Here is a 13,371-nt window from a genome sequence, read left to right on the forward strand (position 1 = left end):
TGTTCCAAGCAAAGATTCCTTTAATGCTATTGACTTAGCACAAGTTATTTCGGGTCGAATTTCTTTATCCTCCTCTGGATTTTGAAGTTCAAATCTCTGCCCATTTGGCTCTTCTCTGAATAGATGTTTAGGACCCAACAACCAGGAACTTTGCTGCAAATCCGATGATGAAATAGATCTGGTAGCAAAGTCCGCTGGATTTTTGTCTGTGGGAATATAGGTCCATTGTGTCGAATGAGATAGTTGACGGATTTTTGCCACTCTGTTACTGACGTAAGTGTAGAATCTACGTTTCTCATTGCAAATGTATCCAAGAACCACCTTGCTGTCAGTGTGATACTGTATGCTTTCAAGCGGAATGTCGAGATTATCAGATATTGTCTGACCAATTTCCGTGGCTAGCACAGCTGCGCATAACTCTAATCTTGGGATGGTGTGTCCATGGGTTGGTGCGACCTTGGCTTTTCCTAGGACAAATCCAACACTTGAATGCCTGTCTGATGTTAAGTACGCAACAGCAGCGATAGCTTTTTCTGATGCATCTGAGAAGATATGAAGTTTCTTATCTACCGTGTCACTAAATGACCTTGAAATGCACATTCGTGGGATAGTAACCTTCTCCAAATGGCGTAAAGAGGTTTTCCAAGTTTCCCATTCTTCATATTTAGACTCAGGTAAGATTTCATCCCAATCAACGTTTCCCGTTGTTAACTCTCTTAGTATAAGCTTGCCTCGAATAAGGACTGGTGCAAGGAAACCCAATGGGTCATACACACTATTGATTGTTGACAATATTCCTCGTCTGGTGTATGGTTTGATATCATTGGCGAGTTTAAAGGTAAAACTCTCTGACGTTATGTCCCAGTTGAGTCCAAGACTTCTCTGGACAGGAAGCGAGTCATTCGAAAGGTCAAGGTCTTTTAAGTCCTTGGCTAGATCAGATGGCCCAAATGCTCTCATTACTTCTTCACAGTTTGAAGCAATTTTGTGTAGGCGGAGATTCCCAATCGTTTGTAGTGCGGACTGTGTCCTCTTCATTAGATCTATTGCCATGTCAGATGTTGGTAATGAAGTCAGTCCATCATCTACATAAAAGTCTCTGCAAACGAATTTTTTGACATCTTCACCATAATTTTCTCTGCTGATCTCGGCAGTTTTACGGAGCCCATAGGTAGCGATTGCTGGTGAAGGGCTGTTTCCAAACACATGTGCACACATGCGATATTCTATCAGTGGTTTGCTGAAGTCATTGTCCTCATACCAAAGGAAACGAAGAAAGTCCCTATGACTTTCATCTACTTTGAAACAGTAGAACATCTGTTGAATGTCCCCCATGATTGCTACTGGTTCGCGACGGAATCGAAGTAGAATTCCCAATAAACTATTAGTGAGATCCGGGCCTGTAAGAAGTATGTCATTCAATGATACTCCTCCGTACTTAGCTGAAGAGTCGAATACGGCACGCAGTTGATGTGGCTTACGAGGATGGTAAACTCCAAATATCGGTAGATACCAGCGCTCACTCTCTTCTGGGATTTGTGGTGCTTTTTCGGCATGTGCATTGTCAAAGATACCACTCATGAATTCAAAGAAGTGCTCTCTCTTCACAGGATCACGACTCAGGCTTGACTCAAGAGTTTTGGCTCTCTTTATAGCTTGGGGTCTGTTATTAGGAATCTTGAAATTCCGATTGCGAAACGGAAGTGGTGCTGACCAGTTACCGTCTTCATTCATAATCTTTAAGAATGTTCTATCGTCTGTGGATAGTCCAGGCTTGTCATCAGATTCCGTCTTTAGGAATAGATTGTTTCCGAGTTTGACAGATTGGTCTAGATTTTCCTCCCGTATGGCAAACGAGTTGATACAGGGATTGAAGAGCGTAACGCGGCCTTCATTTGTCAGATTAGTTTTCAAGACGTTAACAGCTTTTGGACGATGTACCTTGCCAAGACAAGTTTCTCCTATAATTGTCCATCCAAGGGGCAATTTCTGCGCATATGGAGAGTTTGGCGGTCCTATTCGTTGATCAAGGACGTGATGGGCCTCAATCAGATCTCTGCCAATCAAAAGCATTATTTTTGCATCGGGATTCAAAAGAGGTATGTGTGATGCGATGTCCTGCAAGTGAGGATAGTATGAGGCGACATCAGGGGTTGGTATTTCATTTCTAACATCTGGAATCTGGTCGCACTCAAGAGCGGGTGGTAGACGGAAGTTTTGTTTGCCGTCAATTGACTCAATCGTGACATTCTTTAATTTTCTACCTGAACAACGTGTTTGACCTGCACAGGTAGACAACAGGTACATTGATTCCTGAGTGCAATTCTCCTTAAAAAGTCACAGAGAGATGGTGTTGCCAAAGACTGATTTGATTGGTCGTCAATCATAGCATAACAAATTGTCTCTTTAGATGGTTCACTTTGTGAGTGCATGCGAACTAACACTGTTTTCGCGCACGATTTGCCGGAGAATGAGTCCCCACATATTTGCGTACAGTATGGTTTCACTTCAGTTCTCTGTTGACCATTTATAAGATTGCGGTCTGCCTGCTCCCCGCCATGGGATGTCTGCCCTCTGTTTTGTTCTGGAATTACATGAAGAGCTGTGGGGTGATTTTTGGCTTTGCAAATGTCACACGAAACGACGGTGGAACAATTGGCTGCCATGTGAAAGCCTGCACAACATTTGAAGCATATTCCCTTGTCTTTAAGAATTTTTCTTCTTATGGCTATTGGCTTTGAGCGAAATGATCTACATGTGTTGAGTGGGTGCCCTGTGTTGTGTATAGGGCATACTGTTCCTGGTGAGCTTGAAACTTGTAGATCCGTTTTCCGTGCTGTTACCCGAAATCCAGGTTTCTCGGAAGGCTTCTGTCGAGAAGCAGCTGGGCTCACAGTTGATGCAGTTGACAATTCATACTGGAGTGCTGGATTGTTTCTTATTTTGCTTTGTTCTCGAACAAAGTCACAGAATGTCGTAAATGGCGGATGTAGTGTATGATGTCTTTTGTTGTACTGGGATGCTGTAGTCGTCCACTTTTCTTGCAGCATATATGGTAGTTTACAAACTATTGGGCCAATCCCGATAGACGTGTCAAAATACGAAAACATAGACCCGTACATGTCCTCTTCCTTCAAAGCTTCAATTTCTGCAAGGATGTCGGCGAGGTCATACAGTTTCTTAAAGTCTTTGTTGGTAAGTTTTGGAAAGGACGATAATTTATTTTTCAAAGCGCTGTCAATCATTTCTGGACTGCCGTATCTTTCATCCAAGCGTTCCCAGATTCGTGTAAGTCCTAGAGCCGGGTTTCGTGTATGGGCTGCACGTAGACTGAGGACGTACTTCTGAGATATACCTCCGGTATACTTCACAAGCATATCAATTTCCTCGGTGGCGGTTGCTCCGATTTCTTGGACAACATTCTTGAAACTCGATTTCCAAGACGGGTACATCTCTGCTTTATCTGTAAAACAACACAGTCTAGATAACAATAGGTCTTTCTTTAGTAAAAAACGAGTAAAGTCTGTTGCTAGTCCACGATTTTGGTCGACCGTAGCCTTGACTTGATCTTGAGACAGCGTATTTTGCAATGGCCTTACATTTTCACTGTGGAACGGTATGGGCTGCTGTACAAATGAATACGGGTGTCCTACCTGGCCTGGGTAAGAGGTCATGAATGTTGGTTGACCAGTAGCCACAGTTTGACGCGGAATGTATGGTACAGCGCGTGGATTTAAATGACCTTCAGTTGGGAGTTCATTAACATAATTCTCAGTTAGTTCCTTTTTCGGTACTGACGGAATATCTAATAGTTCCTTAGATTTCACTTCCTCTATTTCGAGTGTTTCTAAGGCTGCCTCTGTCGCGGCAACCTCACGTGTATGAACCAGAATTTCAAGGTCAGCTTCTAACACTGCATTTTCTTTTTCCAAAGCAGCGTTCTGTACAGCTATTCGTTCTTTCATAGCTGCCTTCTGTCTCTTTAATTCAGCTTCCTTTTTAGCGTAGTCAGCACGCACACGAGCCTCTTCTGCCTTTGCCTTTTTCTGTGCAATGATTGAACTCAGGGACGATCTTGACGATTGCTGACTTATTGTTTCTAATTTATCAGATTCGGTCAGTTTTTGTAAAAGCTCCTTAATTTTTTGCAACCTTTCATCGATTGTGTGAATGTTACTCTGGTAAGATGTTTCAAATCATTCTTTGTCCTTAATACTTTGCTCGGTGTTTGGTCTGTCAAGAAATTCCAGAAATTCTAACGCACTTACTTTGTATTCTTGAAATAAGTGATGGGCATCAGTTTGTATATTTTCCAGCGACGTTTTGTCACTTTGACATGCTTCAATGTCTTGTGTATAAGATACGAGACGACACCATATACTATTGATTTTTCCTTCATAGCGTTCCTTGTTACTTATATATAAAGAAAGTCCTTCTTCCGTCGGTTTCCTGATACGGGATTGTTCTTCACCCGAACTCATGATGGACGAATTGTAGTGATCTGAGTCCGAAGTCCGAAATCACAAAGAGAGTATCCGGTTGGCCACTTGTAATCTTTTTACTGTACTGCCTTCCATGTCATTTTTTAATTGAAACATAAACACGGATTACAGTCAGTTAACCAGGTTTTATTGTCACAAACAGTTCACATAGGGGCGCGGATCCTAATATGCGCAGGTGTCACTGATTACAATAGGTGACGATATACAGTAGCTGTGTGAGTTGTAAGTGGATGTGTGGATGGATGGTAAAAAGCTATAATAAACAAATACAAATATACAAATACAAGCTACAAACAAAATCACTACAAAGACACAAAGTTTGAATGAACAAGATCAAATTACATTGCTGACAAATTAGATACACAGATTTACTCGCTAAAAGTACACATGAACTTTTACAGAGGTATTTAATGTCACTTTACATTAGCCTTAAAGTTGCAGCTTTAAAAACAATTAACTGAAAACTTGTAAAACTTACATTGTGATCGGCCACAGTTTCTGCGAGATTAATAACGTTTGGACATGAACATTTCTGAGTCTTTTACAAGAATGAATTTTGTGAGTGAAAATACAGACTAAATAGTAAATCTACACAGGAAACAGCATAGTTTCATAATTAAAATAAATATCAAACTGCAGGCCCTCCCAAGTTAAATAAACAAAACGCAGCAGATTTTGACTTTAACATAAACAGCAGACAGGACTTTATGGTCAGTCAGCAAAATTCAAGCGTGAGAATATGATTATAAAAACAATTTGAACAATGAACAATGTATTTAGTCATACAGATATTGACACATTTGTGACTGTACCTAAAAATGCATAATCTGCAAATTTCTAAATAACAATGTACAGAATGTAAGACATTACAAATATCTTAACTATTTTGTGACCTTGTGACCTTTTGTGACCTTGTCCAAATGATCTTAGGTTATGATCAGTACACTCTCAGCTCAGAAGCTGCCATTGTGCTTATTATTAGTTTCTTACGTTTTCCATTACAAAGTGATGAATGGGATATGAATTTTAACAAGTTCAGTTTCTCTGTCTTTGGGTCAACGTCAGAACAGAACTTTCTATATGACCAAAATGAAGTATCGCTGTCGGAAACATAAAAGTAAGTGAACGAAATATATATCTAAAATGTTTCCTTGTTTTCTCAGAAACAGAAAAACAACCAGAAATTATTTACTAAATCTAAGTAACAGTGACCTTCAGTTTAGAGGCCAATCGGCCTTTCATCAACGGCAATGTTTGACAAAATTTATAGCTTCAAAGTTCATCATCTAACGGTTCAATCATAACGATAAATATCATATGAATCTCACATCGTTCAGTAACCAAAATTTGATCACAAAAAAATCCGTGGGCAAACCAGAATCCACAATTGTTTCATTCTGAAAAAGACCAAGAATTTACAAGAAATCTATATAGGGAAATAAAGACGACAGATGATTATTAATTTCATTACTCATAGTCAAAAATATTTCTTTGTGATAAAGGTGAAAGGTAGAGACAAACGGCTATTATTTTATTTTTTTTTTATTTATTTACAATTAATTCTGCTTTACTCTGTACAGTATGATTGATGAGGCCACACCAACAAATAGGTGTTAAAATGGCAATTCTGTACAAATTGATCATTTGAGAAGGACATTTAATTCATAAGGAAAGTGCAAAGTAACACAAATTACAATGAAATGCTATGTTTGTCACGTTTTATCACATATGATAAAAATACGGTATGGTACATGTAGCTACTACGTGTAATTAGTAAATACCATATTATGATTTACAAATGTAATCAATTATCTGTTTGCTAATTATAACAACTATGTTTTTTAAAATGGTTTGAATATGTTACCTTATTCAGAAAAACTGAATTTATTCGATATATATATACATTGCAAATTGCCTAACAAAATAATTTTTCAAAGGTATTGTATTAAACATATCTGAAATTTATATTATACATAGTATAAAAAAAGTGTGCAATTAATATATAAATCATGGTAATATTTGTCCTATAAAAAAGTAACAGAGTTTCATTTTACTTCAATACAAAGAACACCTGTCAGGTTTTTTTTAACTAGTCTAGTATATAGTTTGTTCAGAAGATGAATTATGTGGGTTGTACCTTGTCAGCAATACCCAACAAACCTCCAACAACAGAACAGATTGCCCCGTAGAATGGCGTATGTGAGTTCACAAATATTTTGCTGATAAGTTTTACAAATTTTCATTCGATTCATTGGGGGGTATTGTAAGGAAAGCACTATGGGAAAAAATTGATATTGTAAAATATTTCTTCATATACAGATTTAATCGTTTATTAGAAATACATTTTTTTTTTCGTATGATGTACTTTAAAAGAAGTAATAGACTGATTTTTGTATTAAATGTTTAATTTTCAACTTTTTTTAAATAGACTTATTTATTATGAATTTTTAATATTTTTTTCTTCTTCAAGGAATTATGTTTTTTATTTATTTATTTATTTATTTTTTTTTTACATCAGTATCAATCACATGAAATAAGTTTACATATGTCTGTACATAAACTTTACTTCTATTACGCTAAGTGCAAAACACTGTATGTTTCATTAAGATAATAAATTATGAGAAGTTGTGTTATTATTGACTTTCTCACACTTTGTTCCTCTGACAGATACATTTATATAGGTTTTTGAGTGTAACTGTTGTGTTATGCATGTACATTTTTTTTTTCAGATTACTATTATATGGAAGTATACATTGAATTGTACAGTGCAGTTATAATACGACAGTTTTACGCTTATGACTTTATGTTGAAAATACTATTGTCGTTTACTTATTATTGTATTTTTTGAATTATATTGAAAATATCTACGCATATTTTGAAATTAAAGTAAGAACACTTTGAAGCACTTATTTTAATTTGAAAGAAATTAATAATCACATTGGCAACGCCTTGTAACTCAAAACTACTTGTATGATAAATCGGTAAGTATGTGTTCTTGGTACGTGAATTCGTCATTTTTTTTTCTTCAAAATGACGACCCATGCCAAGTCCTGAAAATTAAAAACCGCAATTTTAAGATTAAGAAACACATTCAACATGTATTTTGTATGCAAACCAAAGTTGAATTGATTGTTAATGCAAAATAAGGCTTGATAGATTATGTGTTCCATCACTGTCTAGCGTTGTTAGGGTGTTGCTGTCCTCATATAAAAGCTTAATCACTGTTATTTAGACCGTCCCGAGAGCTGAAGGATTTGTGTTCCAGACCAACAGGTACGTAACATTGCTTTGTTTCGCTGATATTTAGTAGACTTTAAGTAGAGAGTGAAATAAGCAAATCGTTCACGATTTTCATCATAATGCAATTACTTCATAAAAGATAACTTATTTGATATTTAAATATATATATATATCAATTCAATTATTTTGACACTAAAGAAAAGAACAAACGTACGTGCTTAACATGGAAAGAATATTTACGATCAAGTATCTAAAAATACGTGGATTTTGGAAATGCTATCGAGCACTTTACGAAAGTGCTCGTAATGTATTCTTATTCCTCCGAAATAGTTTGAATGCAAATTTAGACCCCCCGTCTAATCAAATGAAGACAATTCAAATAGCATTTCTTGTGTTCAAATTCAGAAGTGAACAATTTTTACATGCGTAAAAGTACAAATAAATAAATAAAAATAAATTCAGTAGAAAATTAAACATACACGTGTGACGTAACAGACGTCCAGATTGACTAAGTAAAGGGTCAACGGTTAAGTATCAAATATGTATTTATTTTTCGGGGGTGGGGGTGGGGGGTTAGAATGCTACTATTTTGATTTATTTCATATTGTTCCTTATTTTCTTTTATAATGGATTATTATACTTACTTTTGCATATTTTTTTAGTCCGCTTATCGATATTAATAATATACAAATAACTCATCTACTTCAATACAAAAACGTTTATTTATAGGTTTTGTCTTTATTGTTGACCTCTACTGAACTGAAATTACAGTGATACATCAATATACATCACAGATGTACATCTATTTCTTCTTTCTGCGACAATGCTCAATGGAAATTGTCTTGGCATAAGTCCAAAAACAAATACAGTACACATTAACTTGCACGAACCTTGTCGAATACAGATCGACAGTTATTATCTACAATTAAGAAAAAACTGTTGCACAAAACTAGGGAGAATTTCAAAATACGTTTCTAATATTCAGATATGGAGGGCAGTTCCTTCTATGCACTATTATGTGTTGCTGTTCTTGCGACGACAGTTAGTGGGCAGATTGTAGGAGAGGGTTATGGCCTCGACCAGTACTATGGTACTGGAGAAGTTGGTCCCTATTACGGAGATGAAGGGTCATACTACGACCGTGTTCCGAATACATACGAGTCTTTTGGCAACTTCGGAGGCTACAGATATGGAAATCCTTTCCCGGACCCGTACGAGCGAGACCCCAGAAAGTATAGATATGGATTTCATTATGGACTTACTCCGGAAGATATTGCATACATCATCAGAGAAAAGGCATTCCCCGCGAACATGCACATTGTACCAAGAAGATACATGTACTGAGCTGCCTAATACTGTAGTCCGAAACACAGTAAGTCCATATTAGGTATATTTACAGTAAAACACAGTTATAACGAATCGCCAAATTAAAAACTTTTGTTAGATGTGCATTATTATTATATTATGTTATTATGTGTTCATTATAAGCATGATTTCATGTACTTACATGTGATTACCTATACATTTCAGGCCCGTAGCAACGGTTTCAAAAGTGTGGAGGAGGCCAACTCCCCCCCCCCCCCCCCAAAAAAAAAGAAAATCTGACAAAAAAACTTAAACTGACCAAAAAGTGAGGGGCCAACTTCCAAAAATAATCTGACAAGCAGAAAAAAAGCGAATTTTACTGTCAAAACCCTGGAATTTGCCGGTGCTACATGTAAACATTAAATAGTGGAGAGGGCTTATATAGGCTATGCCTTCTGCTCAATCCATTTATGTTTCAGTACGTAATAAAATATATTCAAATCAAAAAAAGGAGGGGAGGGGGACCAGTATCTAAAGAAAAAATTACTATAGCAAAATACTATACTCAGAATTAAAGGGGGCGCCCCAAGCCCCCCCCCCCCTCTCCGCGTTCTACGGGCCTGCATTTACCGTTCTTGAATGTTTGTCAGATTGTTTTAGTACTGCATTTGACAAAAACAGACTTTATGTTTGGTCTTTATTACTTCTATTTTGATCAAATGTCAATTCTTAAAGGATATTATGTTCCACAACTTTGAACCCGTTCTCATTACAGCACCTTGTGTTGGTGATGACCAAGTTTTGAAATCGATCACATTTTTATTTACCAAAATACTACATTTATATCGAACTGATTTGTATTTTATGTCTCTTTTCTGTCTTTTTTTTCAGATAAGACGTCCAAAGACACTAAACTGGTGATTTTTCTTTCAAATTAAAGTTGCGTATTAGATATGATTCGGTTTGTTATGAAAATACCTTTACCATGAAGGATGACCTAATGAAATCTTGATTACCGTTATTTTGTCCTAAAATTAAAAGTCCATACACCACAAATGATTTTAGGTCTGTAAATTAAAATACTTAGTATAATAGGAAATACACATAGATAGAGTACTAAAATGTGAATGGAAGAATACCTATAGAAAGAAACACCGGTCGGCACGCACAGTTCCAGTATGATATAATAAGTACATGTATTTTAAAATTTTCAATGATTACTTCCTAAGTAACTGATGGCATTTTGAAACTATGAAATCACTATTTTCTATAAGCAGCATCTCTGTGTTTAAGTAAAGATGAAGAAAAGAGTCATCTCATAATATTCAAAAATACAATGTGTATATCTGTGTGTGTGTGTGTGTGTGTGTGTGTGTGTGTGCTACAAACATATATTCGCACACTGCACATAGTTGGAGAAAACCATTTTTTTCTTTTTGTCATTAATATACGTTAGAAAACATCCTTAAAGTGAACAGTTATTAAAGGATATTTTTCAGTTTGAGTACCAACTGAAACACGTTAACTAGATCTAAAAATTTATGAATTAGCTAAGTTCTGTCCAGAACTTATACACCCTAAAAACTTGTCCCGAAGAGTTCCATCTTGAAACAGAGTTTCTTGGGGACACCCGGGGGGCCAGCGACTCAAAAACTCCATATCAAAATATCTGATCTTAACCTTCAAAATCGCATCTTCTCAAACTTTTCCGACAGCAAAGGGACCGCAAGAAATCGACAGAGTTGATTAAAATCCCTATTATAATTAAGTTTAAATAAATTTAAGGAACATTTGCTTACTTTTATCAAGTACCACAGATTGGAATCTGGCTCCGGGGCCATAAAATTGAGATGAGCTAACTTTTGATCTTAGTCTCACTTTTACAAAAGGAATATATAATGGAAAAGTGAGACTGATATCAAAAGTGAGCTCGTCTCAGTTTTATGGCCCCGGAGCCAGCTCACTTTTGATCTCAGTCTCACTTCTTGACTATATATTCCTTATGTAAAAGTGAATATGAGATCAAAAGTTAGTTTATACAAGTTTTATGACCCCGGAGCCTGTTGTACGAGTTGTTTTATCCGAACATATGAACTTGCATGATAAAATATTGAACCTTGGGTCCTGTACCATATTTAGAACATTTTTTTTCAATTCAGATTTGCATGTGACAGTTGTGATACAAGTATACAAATGTTAATTGAAAAAAAATCTAATTTTTGTATAGGACACTGATAAGCATCGTTTATTGGATTAATCTTTGGTATATGTTTTGAATACGTAGCAGTAAAAGACAATCTTTCATTGTTATAGGAATTCCCAATACTAAGAAGCCCATTAAGGCATATATAAACTATATATATATATATATATATATATATATATATATATATATATATATATATATATATATATATATATATATATATAAAGCACTAAAAATGACCAACGACACGAACAATAATAATTGTCAAATTTTCGGGACAACCTGTCCCTTCCTCAGGACAAAGAAAAAAGTTAAGAAGTCATAAAAACAAAGGAAATAGAGAAGCAAAAACAACTAGCACTACTACTAAACTACCAAACACTAAATATTTACAAGGTTACATGTTTAATTTGGAGTTTATAAACAGTTGTGAAGAAAGAAATCCGGAGCGCTATGAATTGCGTCCGGTCTATCGGGTGTACTCGGTGACACTTCACCGAGTACACCCGATAGACCGGACGCAATTCATAGCGCTCCGGATTTCTTTCTTCACAACTGTTTATAAACTCCAAATTAAACATGTAACCTTGTAAATATTTAGTGTTTGGTAGTTTAGTAGTAGTGCTAGTTGTTTTTGCTTCTCTATTTCCTTTGTTTTTATGACTTCTTAACTTTTTTCTTTGTCCTGAGGAAGGGACAGGTTGTCCCGAAAATTTGACAATTATTATTGTTCGTGTCGTTGGTCATTTTTAGTGCTTTATATAAATTTCCATCCGTGACCTTGTATCTACTTAGTAGATCCGACACTTCGGATATACAGTGTTGTTGGTTTTTAGTGCTTTATATATATATATATATATATATATATATATATATATATATATATATATATATATATATATATATATATATATATATATATATATAAGAGTTGAACGCAGAATGTATTGCGTGCGTTTGAATGAAGTATTTAAACGCAAACATGGCGTTAAAAGCGAAAAAAAAATTATTAACAATAATACATACATTGGCTCAAATTGGCTTCCGTACAATTCAAATTAACAGATTCCGAATCATTTACTAATTGGGAATAAATCAAATGACATGCATGTAATTTGTCAACCTGGATTTTTTTTGTACTCAGAGAAATAAAAATAAAATTCCAACAAATTTAATGTTAAACTATGACTTCGATCGATTCATTATAATCATTACCTAATTCTCATATCTTCCAATTAGATGCTTGTTAAAATCGTTAAATTCCGCTTGAACAAAATAATAAGCATGTAAACAACCATTAGCAAGGCTTCAAGACGAGAAAAGCAGAGATTAAATCAGGATATGGAGACTTAAAGAGATACATAATGATATTTTATTCTTGCAAGGACTGTCAGAGAATCAGCAAGGAGATTTGAATATTAAAAATATGACATGTTTTCAAATAAAGCTTTGTTTAATAACAATGATCATGTGTTTGAACTACTGTGATATAATTAAATGTATTTTAGGAATTATATGGATTTTAGCTAAAGACTCTACAGAACACAATATAAAATCTGTAAGAAAAAGAGGGAGAGAAATAATAAGTGTGATTTTGTGAGTAAATGTTTAGTAAGATGACTACGTTTGAAACACAGGACGTATTAAAATTTTGTATTGGAGTGCCGATGATCTTTGTTAATATGGCAGCATTATATGCCTTGTTTCGAAGCAAACAGATGGCTTTTCAAATCCGATCGTTTTCCATGAATCTGTGTGTTGCAGATATCATGAGCTGTATAATGATGTCATTTCCGGACGGACTCTCTCAGTCTGCCCTGGGAAAGAATGTGAAAAAGTGTCTCTTTCTTTTGTTTGCCACTGTTGCTTTGGTAACTATTACTTACTTCAACTTCGAAAGACTGTTTGTGCTTAAATTTACCAACACTTACAAAAGATTGATATGTGAGAAAAATGTCAGAATACTCTGCGTTGTTTCTTGGGTTTTGTGTGCCGTGTTGTTCTTTTTACAGGCTTGCTCTCTTGAAGAAAAATCTTTCTGTCTTGGAATGCCGTTTGAGATCTCGCTATTCGTGGATTACGTCCGATTTTCGATATTTTTGTCTAATTTCTTTGCTT

Source organism: Saccostrea echinata, unplaced genomic scaffold, assembly GCF_033153115.1.
Source record: "Saccostrea echinata isolate AGI-Se365-2 ecotype Australia unplaced genomic scaffold, CSIRO_AGI_Sech_v1 ptg000047l, whole genome shotgun sequence".
NCBI lineage: Eukaryota > Metazoa > Mollusca > Bivalvia > Ostreida > Ostreidae > Saccostrea > Saccostrea echinata.